Source organism: Poecilia mexicana, unplaced genomic scaffold, assembly GCF_051168715.1.
Source record: "Poecilia mexicana isolate PSO_F unplaced genomic scaffold, ASM5116871v1 scaffold_9, whole genome shotgun sequence".
Classification (NCBI taxonomy): Eukaryota; Metazoa; Chordata; class Actinopteri; order Cyprinodontiformes; family Poeciliidae; genus Poecilia; species Poecilia mexicana.
Window position 1 is genome coordinate 6,135,737 of NW_028263378.1, and position 16,166 is coordinate 6,151,902.

Here is a 16,166-nt window from a genome sequence, read left to right on the forward strand (position 1 = left end):
GGAAGCTCTTTCATTTAATCCCAGATTCAAAGACCCTGGAGGGGAATGGAGAATTAATTTAACCAAATTGAATCCCTTCATTTCTACAATCTGTTGTTCCCCCTCACTCCAGAGATTTCCTGTTAAACTTTTCTATCATGCATATCTGGTGGTAAGTTTGAGGGTGAAACATATTACTTTGTCACTAAAATGAGAAGCCATCACTTTGCTTCATTAAACCTCAGATATAGCAAGGATAACAGTTTGTTAATCTTATAGTTTGCTACTTTAATCTGCCTCACATATGGTCTACCAGATAAATCAGTGCTGCTCCTCACATCACCACCACACTGGGGTTATCAACACCTCTTGCCCTCAGCTATAACCAGAGCTACAATAAGCCAAAGCCAAGTTTCATCTACAGTCTCTACTCTGCTATACCTGCCTGCCACCCTCACATATATACACTTTTTTGTCACAGATAGTTGGGAAAGAGAGTCTGTGCTATCTGGCGCAGATAAAGTTTTATAAAATGTGACAAGCACTTTTCTGCACCGACAGAATATTTTAAAGCACTGTAAAGCTCTAGGCTAAATGTGTTAATCTTTTGCGAAAGACACCTTCAACTCTGCATGCTCCCCATCAACTTGAATGATCTGAGCTGAACGTGACACTTTTTCACTTTAACCAAGTTCACAATAACTATTTTAATGCAAACCCAGGTTAGGGGTTTTGTTTTGCCAGTTGTCAAACTTGAGTTCTTATTCAACAGTGCTGAGCTATGGTAATGTCAAACTATTGAGATTGGAGTTTAATCCAACTGTTATTCCGTTAAAGTTATTGCTAATCTCCAGAAAATGTAGCATGTTCTACCAGGAAAAAAAAAAAAAAGAGAGCGAAATCCTTGGTCTTTTTCTGGATGCTACTCTGTGGACTTGCTAGACAAACAAACACAGTGTCAGTGTGTGTGCAGGTTCCAGAAAACTAACAATGAAATTGTTATCTCCATAAAGCTTGTCAGTGGAGGGAAGCACTTTCTGCCACTAACTTTGGATTTGATAAAACACTGTGGACCAACACCAGTAGACAACTTGGCTCCCCAAATTATGACTGACTGTGAAAACTTCACACTGAACCTCAAGAAACTAAGATTCTGCACCTTTCCATTTTTTCTCCAGACCCTGGGATATTGTTTTCCAAGTGCAATGCAACATTTACGTCCAGGTGAAGAGAAACGTTGAATAACTAAGCATCAGTCCAGTCCTGTTACACCTTAGCTCAGGTTAGATGCTAATGATTTATGTGCCTCAGGAGCACCTTAAAGTTGTACTATGCAACTTTTATATAAAATGTTTTTTTTTTTTTTACACATTTGTTAAAACTATCTCTAAGTCCTGACAGTATGGTGTGACAAATAATCTGAACTACAAGGCCAGAAAATATTGAAAGAAAAAGGTTGGAAGAATGATAAAAAAAACTGTTAAATTAACACTTTTTCTGCACAAACTTGCAAATGTGCTGTTCCTGTTCATGTCTGCATTTTCACTACAAAACATTGCTACTTGTGCGATCTTACCAACAGGATATCTCAGGAATAAATAAGTTTTAATACGCTGCTGCTGAACATGTTGCATGTCATCATAAGTAGGCATCCAAACATCCTTTGTCCAAAATTAAACAAAATAACGGATCTTTCATAATCCTCCGCTACAATTTACTTCAAAAATATTTGCTCATTACAAAGTAATTATTTCCAAAGGGTAATTGTGCTATTTCTGCCCTAACCCAACCAACATACACACAGAAGGCAATCGTAATACTAGCAAGCAGGATGCAGAGAGAGGTCCGTTCATGCCTTGGACATGCTTGAAAAAAGTATTCGGCTTGATGCACACTTTGAATGGGATGCACATCAAAGGGGGACAGAACTGCAAACTCAGTGCTGACAGAATAGTAAGTGAGTATGTTCTGTATGCCCTGCACTGCACCACCGGCCATGTGTGTGGATGATTACAAGGAATAACAACCTTTGACAGTTTCCCAGTGAAGTTCACCTGGTCAGATCAGTACAACACAGAGGTCACCGTGATAAAAAGGAAAATAATTTTACATCTTATTGAACTGTTGGTTGCCTGCCGTTCAAGTGTTTACTTGGGTAAAATAACATGACATTTTTGAGATTCAAGCTCTGGTCGGTTTGACCTTATTGGAGACATTTTTAATTACTTACTGGCCAATCTAGATAATTGCAACCTGAATCTAATAGAATGATGTTTCTATACTTGCTCTTAGTGATTCCCAGCAAATATTAAAATACTAGAAATTGTTTTTTTAAATAAATTCAAACATCAAATAAATGAGACTAGGTTTAATAGATTATGATTGACCACTTCTACAAATCTCTCCTTGGTAATTCAAAAATAAAACCTTAGAGTTTATCACAGGTTTCTCTGGCATCACTGCTATTGAGGGAAATATTATTTATTGAACATTCTTATGAGAAAGCACAATTATATTTCAGTGAAATTAAAGATGTTAAACACAGCAGCAGGCTCATGTTGATTGAGTAACTAACTATGACTGTTTAGCTTAACAGATAAAATATAGACAACAGTGCCAGTAAATAGAAACTCTTTGGACATATTGCTACTACAATGTTCAGTGTCTTATTTGGATTTGAAAACAATTTGTGGTTTTCAAAATTGGAACAGTAAAACAGTAACCTGAAAGCAGCCAAAAGGCCCATAGTGATTCCAGAGCAGATGCAGAGTTCCTCAACTCAGGTTGGTGGATCTCTTGATTAGACAACTACTAGTTGTGCACTCAAAAAATCTTGTCTTTATGAAAAACTGGCAAGAAAAATAAAAATAGAATGTGGAATACACATTTTCTTGTGTATTCCAAAAGAAAATTGAATTACTTTTAATTACTTTTTAGTGACTTTTAATGGCCTGTGTGCAACACCATATTCACTTTTCTGCTAGTTATCCTCGAATGCGTTCCCTCTGCAAATAAAGCTTGGCGCAGATTCTTCTGAAAATAAAATAACAACTGCAGTGTACCTATAAAATTGTTTTAGGAACCCATTCAAATTGCATAATTAGTTTTAATGTACTGTGAAAAAATGGGAAGTCAACCTCACATGGTAAAGTGCAACGTATGCATCTGTGAAACTTTAAACAGTGAGGATTCGCCTCATTTAACTCTTTGCATGGTTGACTCCATACCGCTTGAATCAGTATCATTAATTTAAATATCCCCTTCTAAATGTCTTTACCTTCTCCATATGCGGCTATGAAAACCCATCAATCACGCCTTGAGCATTTGTGAGGTTTTGCCTTGTTTGTGAGTACACCAGCTTCACTGTGAAGCTCATTACTTAGCGGTGTGCCTTCTAGTTTGTAAACCTTGAGATGACATTTATAAGGGACAGTAAATGTCTCCATTATTTTGGCATAAGAATTGTAAGAGCGGAAATACTATCTAAGGAGTTGTTTGGCGGAAAAATGACACTGGCGCCTCGGCGAAGACTTTGGCTTCGCACTAGGTCAACCTGACCGAATTCTTTCCTTCCATTTGCGTGCAAAGCGCAAATGGAGCCAGAATTTACTGGAAAGGATGTCTGTTTGTGCAAGATAAAATCAACAATTTGAGATAAATTGTCCTATTCAGCAATTCTGAAATGGAGCAGATGTTGAGTTCGTGAGGTCCAAAATATTTTAAAGGTCGTCCAATACACACTCAGTATAAAGCGTGCCAGAATCTTTCTGCAAAACAACAGTTGCACGCCATTGGTTGAAACTTTCCAACACACACTGATGAAGATGAGAAGGTATAAAATAGGTTGATGTTAAGACTTCGAGGAGATTTTTTGTGACAAGACGATGATGATGAAGATTTTGTATTGAACTGAAGAAACTGTAAAGAGGAAGCCGTGGAAGTGTAATAAATCTCCAGCTCGTCTATGGCCTAGCAGCAAGAACTACGTCTCTGTGCGTTATTTCTTTTACTTAGATATTTAAGAGTATAGCCACCTTTCTAATCCTCAATAAAAGTGGTGACACCCGACGTTTGAATGAACAATTGAACAACCAGGAGAAGGAAGGTGACTCGCTTCAGCCTGACTGCGGACGGGAGCCGTCTGGGCCCAATCACAGGAAAGAGGTAAGCTTTTATCTCTTTTACTTGTTAAAAACAGAACGGTTTCCTGTCTGCTGGCGGTCTGAAGTGCTAAAAAGAGTGATTAAGTTCTTTCTGCTTACCATAGGCGAGTAATTTCTTTGCGCAAAGAACGAGCTGCCAAAAATCTGAGACTCATAGGTATCTCGTACATTCTGGAAACATGCAGCTCGGAAAATAAGCACTTTTTCAGTCTGGTCTCACCCGTTTTGGTGACGGTAACAAGGAATTTCTTCCATTATAAGTTACCATATATCAGCCAATCTGGTGTAGTTCTTCTGAGCAGGCACTTTCATTGAGCTGACTAATAAATAATATATCACGATTTGTTAAATTTGGCAGGAGGCCAAGAAGCTTAACTTTAACATTAAACCAGCTGAGCCACGAAGAGAGATTGGGATCTCTGTGAAAAGCGCTATAAAAATAAAGAATAAGAATAAGAAGAGGCCAGGAGAGGACAGTTCTTTTTTCTCTGTGGGACCACCGAATGTCTCCATGAGAGAGACAGCGGAGTTTCCTTAGCGGAGGGAACGTGTTTTTCTCCGTGGAGTGACCACGGCATATCCCATCCACGAAGAGAGCAAAAAGCTCGTCTGGTGGGAGAAACCAAAGTCCTCCATGAGATGATGTGTGGCCTGAAATAGAGTTGAAAATGAGTAAAAAGTGAATAAAGAAGTTCAAGTGAAGAAAATAGAGTTTTACAGATTACTTTGTGAGTTAAACTGCAGTAAATGTTCTTTAATTTCATTCCTTTGAGTTTTTGGTGAGGAGTTTAAGTGTTTCTGTCAGCCTTGGCTAAAATAACTGAAGTCCTAATATAATTAATTGTGTGCACACATTAAAATTGGACAGCGGCTAAACAGCCAACTAAATTTATATATTTATAATAAATATATTAATAAATATAATTACACTAACTAGAATCCCCGGGGAGGAGAAGGAGTAAGGAAAGAATAAGGAGTAGAAATGCAAATGGAATGATTGTTGCTGAGATGAATGCTGAATAATTGGGAATGTATGTTGTCTATTGTGTAAGTATTTGATTGGCATGCCTGTATATATTGTAAAAATCTGAAATGTGCATGTTTTTGGCTTATTGAATGACTGACTGCTTTCAAAGTAATGTTGAGCATTAGAAGCCGCCGTGCTCTGTATTAAAGTTGAAATTTGGTCTTCATTTTGACTGCAATTGTTTAACGCTGTTTGTAACGTCTAATTTTATGCTGTGCAATATAGATAGGAAATATCCATATCTCGCTGCTATATTTCAGAAAAGTTGGGAGAAAGAAAAGAGTTTCTTGGCTGAATCCCCAGAAACACACACACGAACCTTCCCTCCCACCCCTTCCCTCCCTATCCCTTGACCTCCCTTCCTCCCTCCTCACTCTCTTTCCTCTCTCACTTTTTCTCTCTTGCCCTGCCCCTATCCTATCCTCTCTCTCTCTCTCTTTTACTCTCTCTCTCTCCACAACACGTCATTTGGTCCCGGATCTGTCGTGAACTGAGACCATTCTTTGTTAACACCCATTTGTAGTCCATAGTATTTAAGACAGCCCACTTCCTATTACGCAAAGTTGGCCCCCACCTTTGCTCATTTCGGACTGAAACAGACTGAAGTTTAGTTTTTCTTTTTTTTCTCTCCTCTGCTTATAACGGTGAAGAGGTCTAAGCCTAAAGCCTTGAGTTAACTCACATAATGCAGACTTTTATCCAAATAATCATTGTTTCTGTGACACTGAACTATGTTAAACATTTTTCAAATGTATATTTTACTGTAAATAGAGTTGAATAACTGTAAAAAACTTGGTTAACAGTTACACTTATTGAAGAATACTTAACACATGTAACAATATATAGCAACTATAAGCAATAATACTACAAGGAAAAAATATTATAAGAATAACTAACTAAAAATCAACTTATTTTTTACTAAATTGGAAAAATTAAAAAGTTAAAGGACAACAAAACTGCAAAAGACAGAATTCTAACAGACAACTGCTAAATAAGCAAGATGAGCAACATACCTATTGTCATTATTGGTTCAAAAAACCCAGAATATGCTTCTCAAATTCCAAAAATTTCTAAGAAGTGGCAAAAGAGAACGCAAGGACTTCCATGCCCATGGCCAGAAAATGGGAGCTTTGACTTATCTCTTTGTGAACAGATGGAAACTCGGATTGCAGACTACAAAGCAAAAAACAAAGGAAAGAAAAGACAAGCCAAAAGAGAACTAGAATTAAACATTTTACAACTATTCAAGGAAGAAGGTGAAAAATACCGGAAAAACTTAAAGCAGCAGGTAATTGAGCTAAAAAATAATTATGAAAAACCAGACGATGATCAAATGAACCCTGCTGGGTTGTATCCAGCCCTGACAGGAGTTCTGAATATCACAGGTGATTTTGGATACAGGAATGATGATCAAATTAGGGACATTAAACAAGGTAAAAACAATGAGATGGAAACTCAATTAGACAGACCCTCTACAGGGCACACACCACGATCAACAGTGGTTCAAACACCAGCTCCACCCAGAGGTGCACCACAGACGAGCACAAGTGCTACAGACAGTAGCACAAATAATAAGCACTCAAAAAGCATGGAACTACCAACGTCATATGCAAATGCAGATGGCTATAAGCCAGCTGGCAGATATGACACATCGTTACCGCCAATCCAAACCAGAAGTCAAACCTCTGGTGCCGGATGCTCCACAACACGGACAGTTGGAAATATTAAAATTCTTGACTGCTATGCTGGAAGTAATAATAATAAATTTTTTGATGGCTACGCGGGTCATCTGAAAAGACGCAGAAGCGGAGATGCTTATTGGTTAAAGTTAGGCCCAGAAGTCTTTAATATAGAACGTAAAGCAAACCAAACACAGATACAGGAAATAGAGGAAGAAATTGATGAAGGCCTTGTACGATTAGCTGAAACAGAGTCAAGATGTGATAATGGTGAAGACGGAGCAATGGCTGGTCCAAGTACAAGCACTCCGGTCAAAGAACAAAAAGCCCCAAACCAAAAAGAATACGATTTGAGATCCAGACCTGACATACGCAAACCTGATCGTTATGACCCCTCAAAACAATTACCAATCATATTAAAAGGAGATATTGCTCAATATTTGCCATTTGCCTCGATGGATCTGGTAGGGTTAGTCTCGCGGTTGCCGGACATTCATAATGGTGCAGGAAGATGGATAAGAGCACTTGAAGAAGAGACAGTTGGCAAAATGTTGGCACTTGGAGACATCAAAGCCATTCTAGCAAAAGTTGTTGGAATTCCCACCATGCAGAACATTTTGAAGGATCATCCCTGGATGCTACAAGAAAGAGCAGACGGGATTGAACTAAATGCATGCCGGACAATGATCTGGGCAGCCTTGAGGGCAGAATTTCCAAACAAAGTGGACCCTAAGAACATGAAAGCGGAACCAATTGGTGACTCGGAGAATCCAGCATCCTACGTCGCCAGGCAGTTGAGAAGGTGGAACGAAATAATGGAGTTTGATGTTGACGAGTACCCAATGATTGCAGGTGTGTTTCGAAAGTCATTGGTGGATGTAATGCCTGAGCCAGTGCGCACCAAACTTGAAGAGGTGGTGGCTCTGATGTCTATGCCACACAAAGAATTTCGTGATCATGTGGTACACACAATAGAAAAATACCGAAAAGATGAACAAAAACGCACTGACCAAGACAAAAACATCCAAAGGAAATTGGCTCAATTACAGCTTGGAGAACTTCAAGGAAAAAACAAGACTAAGACCCAAGCTGCAGTGGTAAGGGGGGACCAGCATCCCGCCCCAAATGTAGCCAACCTTCCTAATTCTGTGAATTCAGCGCCACAGATGTTTACTCCAACTTCGCAAATGACTCAGCCTTCTCAACCAGTGGTGAATATTTATTCACAACCATGGAACTCACGTCCATTTGTGCCTCGAGGAAGGCAGCAAAGAAGCCCTTCATGGCCTAACAGGGGACGAGGCGGTCCGCCCAGAACACCCGGAGCATGCTGGACATGTGGTTGTTTTGGACATCGTGCTGACCAGTGCCGAAATGGTGACAACTCTTTCCAAAGACGGCCGCGTGGCAGAGCCAGACCAGGTCCACCGACAGCCCCATACAATCACCAAGCAGTTCCATACAATCAACAGGGAACTCCATACGATCCTCAAGGAGTCCCATACGATCCACCAGTTCAACAAAATTCACCAGCTCAATACAATCCACCAAATTTTGGATACTAGGGATGCCCAGAGGACCCTAGGGGAGAGAGTCAGTACCCAATTCTAACTACAGGTGCTGACGATGAACCAATATTGAAAATTCAAATTGAAAACAGAGAAACTCCAATGTTGGTCGATACAGGAGCAGCTTACACTTGTGTAAGTCCAAACTATGCAACGCATCTCCCCATGTCTGATAAATTTGTATCAACAGTAGGGTTCTCGGGAACAAGACAATTAATCCAAATGACAGCTCCTGTTCGACTTACAACAGATGACAATGAAATAAAAATACCAATTTTGGTATCTGATCAAACCCCAATAAACCTGTTGGGAAGAGACGCTCTATGCAAATTAAAAATAAAAATCTGGTGTTCTCCTCAAGGTGTGTATGTTGAAAAAGAAGGTGTGGATCTTCAAATGTTCATGCAACAACATGAAGCCAAAGTTTATTGGCTTGGAGACATTAATAACTCTATTGAAGAGGTAATTTCCAAATGGGGACAGTACATTCAAATTCAAATTCCAGAAGCTAAGAAACCATTTCTAGACTATCATTGCACAATGTACTATGACATTTCAAAAAGTACAGAGTTTGAAGAACAATGGGACAAAGAAACACAAGGTGAAGCGGTGAACCTTGAGTCCCAATATATCATTGTTGGGAAACAAGGAGCAGCGCTAAATGTAGAAATTAATGATTTCATTTCACAATGGTACAACGTTGCAGAATCTGTACCCCACATAACCTTGTTTGTAAATAAAAACTTTCATGCCAAAGATCTTGGACCAATGATGAAAATTGCAACACAGATTAAATGGGAACAGACAGAAAGCCCATTAATTTTCCAATCAGAAGATGCAACAATGATTAAAATAATAAGTGAAACTACTATGACAGCAAAACCACAGGTGGTAACAGTACCGATTAATGACACAAAACAAACAGAAGAAAAAGATGAGTCAGTTGAAAACCCATTAATGCAGGACATGTTAAAGCTAGTTCCTGAATCAGTATGGTCAAAACATGAAACAGATGTGGGATTAGTGAAATCAGCTAACCCATTTAAAGTTGAACTGAAACCAAATGCTAAACTTCCATTTCGTCCTCAATATCCATTAAAACCAGAAGCAGAAGAAGGAATCAGCAAAACCATTGAAGGATTGTTAACAGCAGGAGTGTTGGTGGAAATTGAAAGTCCATGCAATACGCCAATTTTTCCAGTTCTGAAAGCAGATAAGTCAAAGTATCGCCTGGTACATGACCTTCGCACAATAAACGATGTAGTAGAAGACAGATCATCGGCAGAAATGCCCAACCCACACACACTTTTAACCGCAATCCCTGCTGAAGCAAAATTTTTCACGGTGATTGATCTTTGTTCAGCATTTTTCACCATTCCCTTAGCGGAACAATCTCAATACTTGTTCGCATTTACCTACAGAGGTAAGAAGTACAGCTACACTCGATTACCCCAAGGCTTCAAACACAGCCCTCATTTGTTCAATCAAGCACTCAGACAGGACTTAGAAGGATTGGAAATAAATAGCACATTGCTACAGTTTGTTGACGACATTCTAATTGCGTCACCTACATTGGATGATTGCCATCAGGATTCGATAAAAGTCCTTGAAAGACTGGCTGAAGGAGGGTACAAAGCCTCCAAAGACAAATTACGGTATTGTCAGACACAGGTAGAATACCTGGGTAGACAACTCTCAGAAGGGAGCATTGGCATATCACCTTCTCAACTAGAGGGTGTCAGCAAAGCTCCATGTCCACGAACAGTTGGAGAAATGATGACATTTCTCGGTATGACAGGTTTCAATGCTGATTGGATAGAAAGTTATGCAGAAAAAACAGCACCACTCAGAGAACTCATGAAAGAACCAGGTCATCAAAACCAAAAGAATCTGCTAAATTGGACTATAGAAGCAAAAGTAGCATTTGAATCTCTAAAATGTGAAATGCAGAGTGCACCAGCACTAGCAGTTCCAAACTATGACAAACCATTCTACCTATATGTTGCGAACAAAAAAGACATGTATGTCACAGCAGTTTTGATGCAAGAAACATGTACAGGTAGAAGGAAACAACCAATTGCTTATTACAGCACAAAGTTGGACAATGTAGCACAAGGCTGGCCACCATGTTATCAGGGGCTAGCAGCAGTCTACCATGCTTATGAAAAAGCTTCAACCATAACAATGGGTTATCCAGTTACAATATTAACTCACCACAAAATCGCAGAGTTAATAAATCTAGGAAAGTTTGTCGTAACACAAGCAAGAAGTTTGCAGTATATGCTACTTCTGATATATCCTGACATAACTATTCAAAGATGTATCACCAACAATCCAGCAAATGTGATTCCTTTGGATTGTGACGGAGAACCACATGAGTGTGTAGCAGAAACAATGAAATACACAAGACTCAGACCTGATTTGGAATCCACTCCATTGCCTGACGCAGAAGTCACATACTTTGTTGATGGGTCATGTTTCAGAGACCACCTAGGAAACCACGCAGGTTTTGCAGTGGTACAACAAATAGGTGAACATTTTGTAACCATCAAAGCTGAAAGATGTGACCAACCATGTTCTGCACAACTTGCGGAACTTAAAGCATTAACTGAAGCCTGTAAAATGGCTAGGTCAAAAGTCGCAAATGTGTTCACTGATTCAGCCTATGCCCACGGCGTATGCTTTTTATTTGCCGCAATTTGGAAACAAAGAGGTTTCAAAAGAGCAGACGGAACCCCAGTGCAGCACGAAGCACAACTGAAAGAATTAATTGCTGCCATGATGCTTCCTTCGAAGCTGGCAGTGATCAAGTGTCAAGCACATCGCAAAGGCAATGACATCGTTGTGAGAGGTAACAACATGGCTGATGAATCAGCAAAAATGGCGTCCAGGAGCCAAATGGCTATCTTGGCACCTGTGATAGCTTTAGAACCAGCTGTAACACCGGAAGATGTCATTTTGATGCAACAACAAGCAAGTAACAGTGAACGTGATCTTTGGGCACGAAGAGGTGCTACGATGAGTGAAAATGGCTTATGGAGGTCACACCAAGGCCTACTAATAGCACCAGTAGCATTATTAACATTATTGGTCTCAGAAGCCCATGGCTTAGACCACTGTGCCCGAGGAAAAGTCATGGAAAAATTGAAAGAACAAGGTTTCTGGTCTCCATACATGCAAGACATGGTGGATGAAATTCTAAGCCAGTGTGAAATATGTGCCGAAAACAATGCTCGGAAAGGCATAAAACCAGGTATTGGACACATTCCAGTTCCAGACGGACCTTTCAAACACCTGGTGATAGATTATGTAGACATGCTCAAACCAGTTCAAGGTAAAAGGTACATGTTGGTGATAATTGATCGTTTCAGTCGATGGGTCGAAGCAGTACCATCAAAAACCTTAGGAGCAGACACAGTTATCAAATTTTTGACAAGAGAAGTAATTCCAAGATTTGGAATTCCATCTGAAATCAGTTCAGACAATGGTTCAGCTTTTGTACAAAAAGTTGTTAAAGGCATTTTGCAAAAGCTACAGATCAAACAACGTTTTGGCGCAGTCTACCACCCTCAGAGCCAGGGGATGGTGGAACGCATCAACGCCACGTTGAAAGCAAAGCTTCGGAAAATTTGTGCATCAACTAAACTAAACTGGGTAGATGCTTTGCCACTAGCATTAATGAGCTATCGCATGCAAATGCACAGAAGCACGCATTTAACACCGCATGAAATGCTGACTGGCAGACCTATGCCTGTGCCGCAATGGAGGTTACCTTTCAAGGGACCTCCCCTTGAGCAATTGCAAACTGAGTTGAAAGACTATGTTGAACAACTAACTGCTATCCATAGAGCTATCTATTTGCAGGAAAAATCCAGAAGTCCAGAGTCGACGGTGTGGGAACCACCGGTGAAACCTGGAGATTTGGTGTACATCAAGGTGTACAGACGGAGATGGCATGAGGCCCGATGGGAAGGACCTTATGAAGTCAAGAGAGCAACCCCAACGGCTGTCCAAGTAGAAGGAAGTACCACTTGGCATCATTTGACTCATTGCACTAAAGTTCAAAATAAAGACAAACTGAGACTTGAGTTTCACAAAGAAAATGAGCAGAAGCCTCACAGCGATGAGACTGATACTGATAACTGTCCAACTGTGGATATTGACAGAAGTGGTGAACCAAGCAGCAGTGACGGCAGAGACGAACTTACACAATCTGCAGCCGACACTATGGACCAAACCAACCACGACGAACCACAGTGACAGAGAATGGACTCAAAGACAGCCTCCAGGGGGGACAAACGGTGATTCAACGATGACTGTTCACAACACAAGATCCATCCCCAATGACAAAGATAAGTATCACACAACTTATAGAAATCCAGACAAGTACATACCAGTGTTCTTTCCAGCAAGTGTCAATTTAAATGTACCCACAAAATTGATTCGTAAAACTAGATATGTGCACTTACAATGGAAATGGACAGCAAGTTTAACAGATACCGAATTTCTAACTAATTCATAAAATTAAATTACCAGTAACCCTAGTGTATGAAGGAGTTAAAGACTTAGTAGGAATGCACAACAATAAAACAAGGCTTCGTAGAAGCCTGGGGGATTATGGGTTGAATGAAGGAGTATATTTAAATCTTATAGGTCAACCAAGAGGAATTCCAGATGAATTCAAAGCGCAGCATGAACTCCGCGCAGGTTTTGAATCTATCTTACCTTGGATCACAATTAACAAAAATGTTGAATGGATTAACTATGTTTATTACAATCAACAGAGAATGATCAACTTTACAGTTGAAGGATTTATGGCCCTAGGAGAACAACTCCATGAAACCAGTAGAATGGCAAAACAAAACAGACAAGCATTAGATTGGATCTTAGCCAATATGGGAGGAGTTTGCCATATGTTTGCTAATGAATGCTGTACTTATATCCCTATGAATACCTCACCAAAAGGTACATTTAGAGCAGTAATGACTAAGTTGAAGAAACTGAAATCGGAATTCAAAGAAAATGCAGGAAAGAACACTTGGTCATGGAAAAGTCTGGAGGAAATTTTAGGTGAATGGGGAGCCTTTGTAGTTAAAATAGGAATAACTCTGGTAGTAATACTAATTGTTATTTTTCTGCTTGTGTGTTGTGTGATCCCTATCATGAGGAAATGGATTGTAGGGACTGTATACAGATGGATGACCAAGGACGGTAAACATCAGACGGACTAAGCACAAGGCCGCCCGGACCAGTGAACCTATGACCGATTCGAAGGACTGCTGAGCTCAAGGACAATTGATGCCTGAATTAAAATGGCTTATGGAATGTTGAAAGATCAAAAAGGTTCAAGGGAAATGAAGTCGAACTTGGGTTGGAATAAACGGACTCATGGGAAAGACACTGTTTGCATACACCATTACACATACTTATTACACATATTATATACACATTAAATACAATACAACACGGGTGGCCCACACATAGTTAACACACTAGGAACACGTGTGAATGAGAATGAATGTGAGACAGTATGAACAAGAATGTGAGTATGAATGATAATGTAAGAGAGCGTGGATGAGCACAAGCATTCAGCGACCAATACTTTGATCATTATGATTAGCATTTAAATCACACAATCACTCAGATTATATGTGCGTCATGGACACTTCTTCATAATTGTCATCAAGATTATGTATCAATGTTGAAGTACTATTGTTACCATGTATATCTATGATTTTGGTCACTGTGGATCCATGATTGTGTTACATTTGTGCCAGATTATGGAATACTGGTGGTCGCCCATGGCGAGCGGGGGCCATAAGGTAATTTTTTCCCTGGAAAGCAACAAAAGGCCAACAGGGTTTTTCGACCTTATACAGATGGAAGAACAATCATGGAAGCAATGACCAAGCAATGTTTAAGCAATGTATTGGAATTGTTGTATTAGTTACAGTAACTCATGAAACAATGTTGCCCCCACTATTCATTTTATTTCACTTTTAAGTGACTTCTATATATATTTCTAAGGTTTATATACAGAGTTGTACTCACAGGTAGATATGTAAACTTAGTATAGCAATTAACCAAACAACTGCTAAGGTTAATTAGGATTCCACTTGAAAGCGGAATAGGGGGGATTATGTAAGAGCGGAAATACTATCTAAGGAGTTGTTTGGCGGAAAAATGACACTGGCGCCTCGGCGAAGACTTTGGCTTCGCACTAGGTCAACCTGACCGAATTCTTTCCTTCCATTTGCGTGCAAAGCGCAAATGGAGCCAGAATTTACTGGAAAGGATGTCTGTTTGTGCAAGATAAAATCAACAATTTGAGATAAATTGTCCTATTCAGCAATTCTGAAATGGAGCAGATGTTGAGTTCGTGAGGTCCAAAATATTTTAAAGGTCGTCCAATACACACTCAGTATAAAGCGTGCCAGAATCTTTCTGCAAAACAACAGTTGCACGCCATTGGTTGAAACTTTCCAACACACACTGATGAAGATGAGAAGGTATAAAATAGGTTGATGTTAAGACTTCGAGGAGATTTTTTGTGACAAGACGATGATGATGAAGATTTTGTATTGAACTGAAGAAACTGTAAAGAGGAAGCCGTGGAAGTGTAATAAATCTCCAGCTCGTCTATGGCCTAGCAGCAAGAACTACGTCTCTGTGCGTTATTTCTTTTACTTAGATATTTAAGAGTATAGCCACCTTTCTAATCCTCAATAGAATCTAAAGAAATATGAGGTTTCAACTGTGCTAACTTATAAAGACTCAAATTTGTTTCGTATGACATGTGAAGAGATCAAATGCCAAACATTTAATGTCTAATTTTAATTTCAGTGCTTCACAATGTAGCTCTGAATATTGTGACAGTAAAGCCAGAGGCCTCTAACTGGATGTAGATGGGATTAAAAAGCAGAATGATGGTTTGTGGTTAAAAGGTGGGCTGGATATCCTCTCTGCTGGCACATATTTTCAAATGTGATAGATGATGTGGGTTCACTGAGAAAGCACTTTTTTTCTGTCAAAAGCAGGGATTAACCTCCATTGGTTGTAATTAGATGGAGGAGGCACTTCCACTCGACTACCACAGATTTGCATACTAGTGTGACTGACATGCTAGTGCTCCATTTTCTTCTGTGATTCTTTGTCATTTCCTGGTGTTGCCTGTTAGCATTGGGGAGTTTAAGCAGGAAAACAGGCCATGTGCCAGAGCATTTAAGATTTGACACAGGCATGACATTCCCAATAAGTAAAACCACATATTCAATGATGTGGTTTTAAGGCTTCTTGGAAAAGACAAAATGTATGACAGCACAAATATTCATTTGTAAATATGTACACTGACCCCAAATATACTGTTGTTTTCACAAATTAATATTTGTCCATATCTATGGTGTATCAAAAAGCATCTTAACCTCTTATTTGTAGAAAATGCTGATCACTCATAGTTCTAAATGTTTTCTTTTTTTTTTGTTTTGTTAGATATCCGTTTTCTGGGTCATACATGTCTGAGAAGTCCTTAAATCTGCCATGACAGCCATTCAGAGGTGCCTGCTCATACACTGTGCCAGATATTTACCCAAAGTTTGCCTTGGAGTTTCAGTTTGTTATTATCCAGTCTTTATGAGCATGTGTGAATGTAGCCTCAGTTTGGTGGTGTTAGCTGACAATGATGGCACCCAGCATGGCCTTCTGCTGCTGTAGTCCATCTGCTTCAATGTTCCACCTGTTGTGCATTCAAAGA

General features: G+C 39.6%; 1 long non-coding RNA gene across 1 annotated transcript; it reads left to right on the top strand.

Annotated features, from left to right (window-relative positions):
- Nucleotides 1–3,440: 3,440 nt before the first annotated feature.
- Nucleotides 3,441–15,075, top strand: LOC148157626 (uncharacterized). The gene is made up of 2 exons (XR_015764241.1): nucleotides 3,441–4,143; nucleotides 12,281–15,075. It is a non-coding gene; the product is annotated as an uncharacterized LOC148157626 (long non-coding RNA).
- The last annotated feature ends 1,091 nt before the right edge of the window (nucleotides 15,076–16,166 follow it).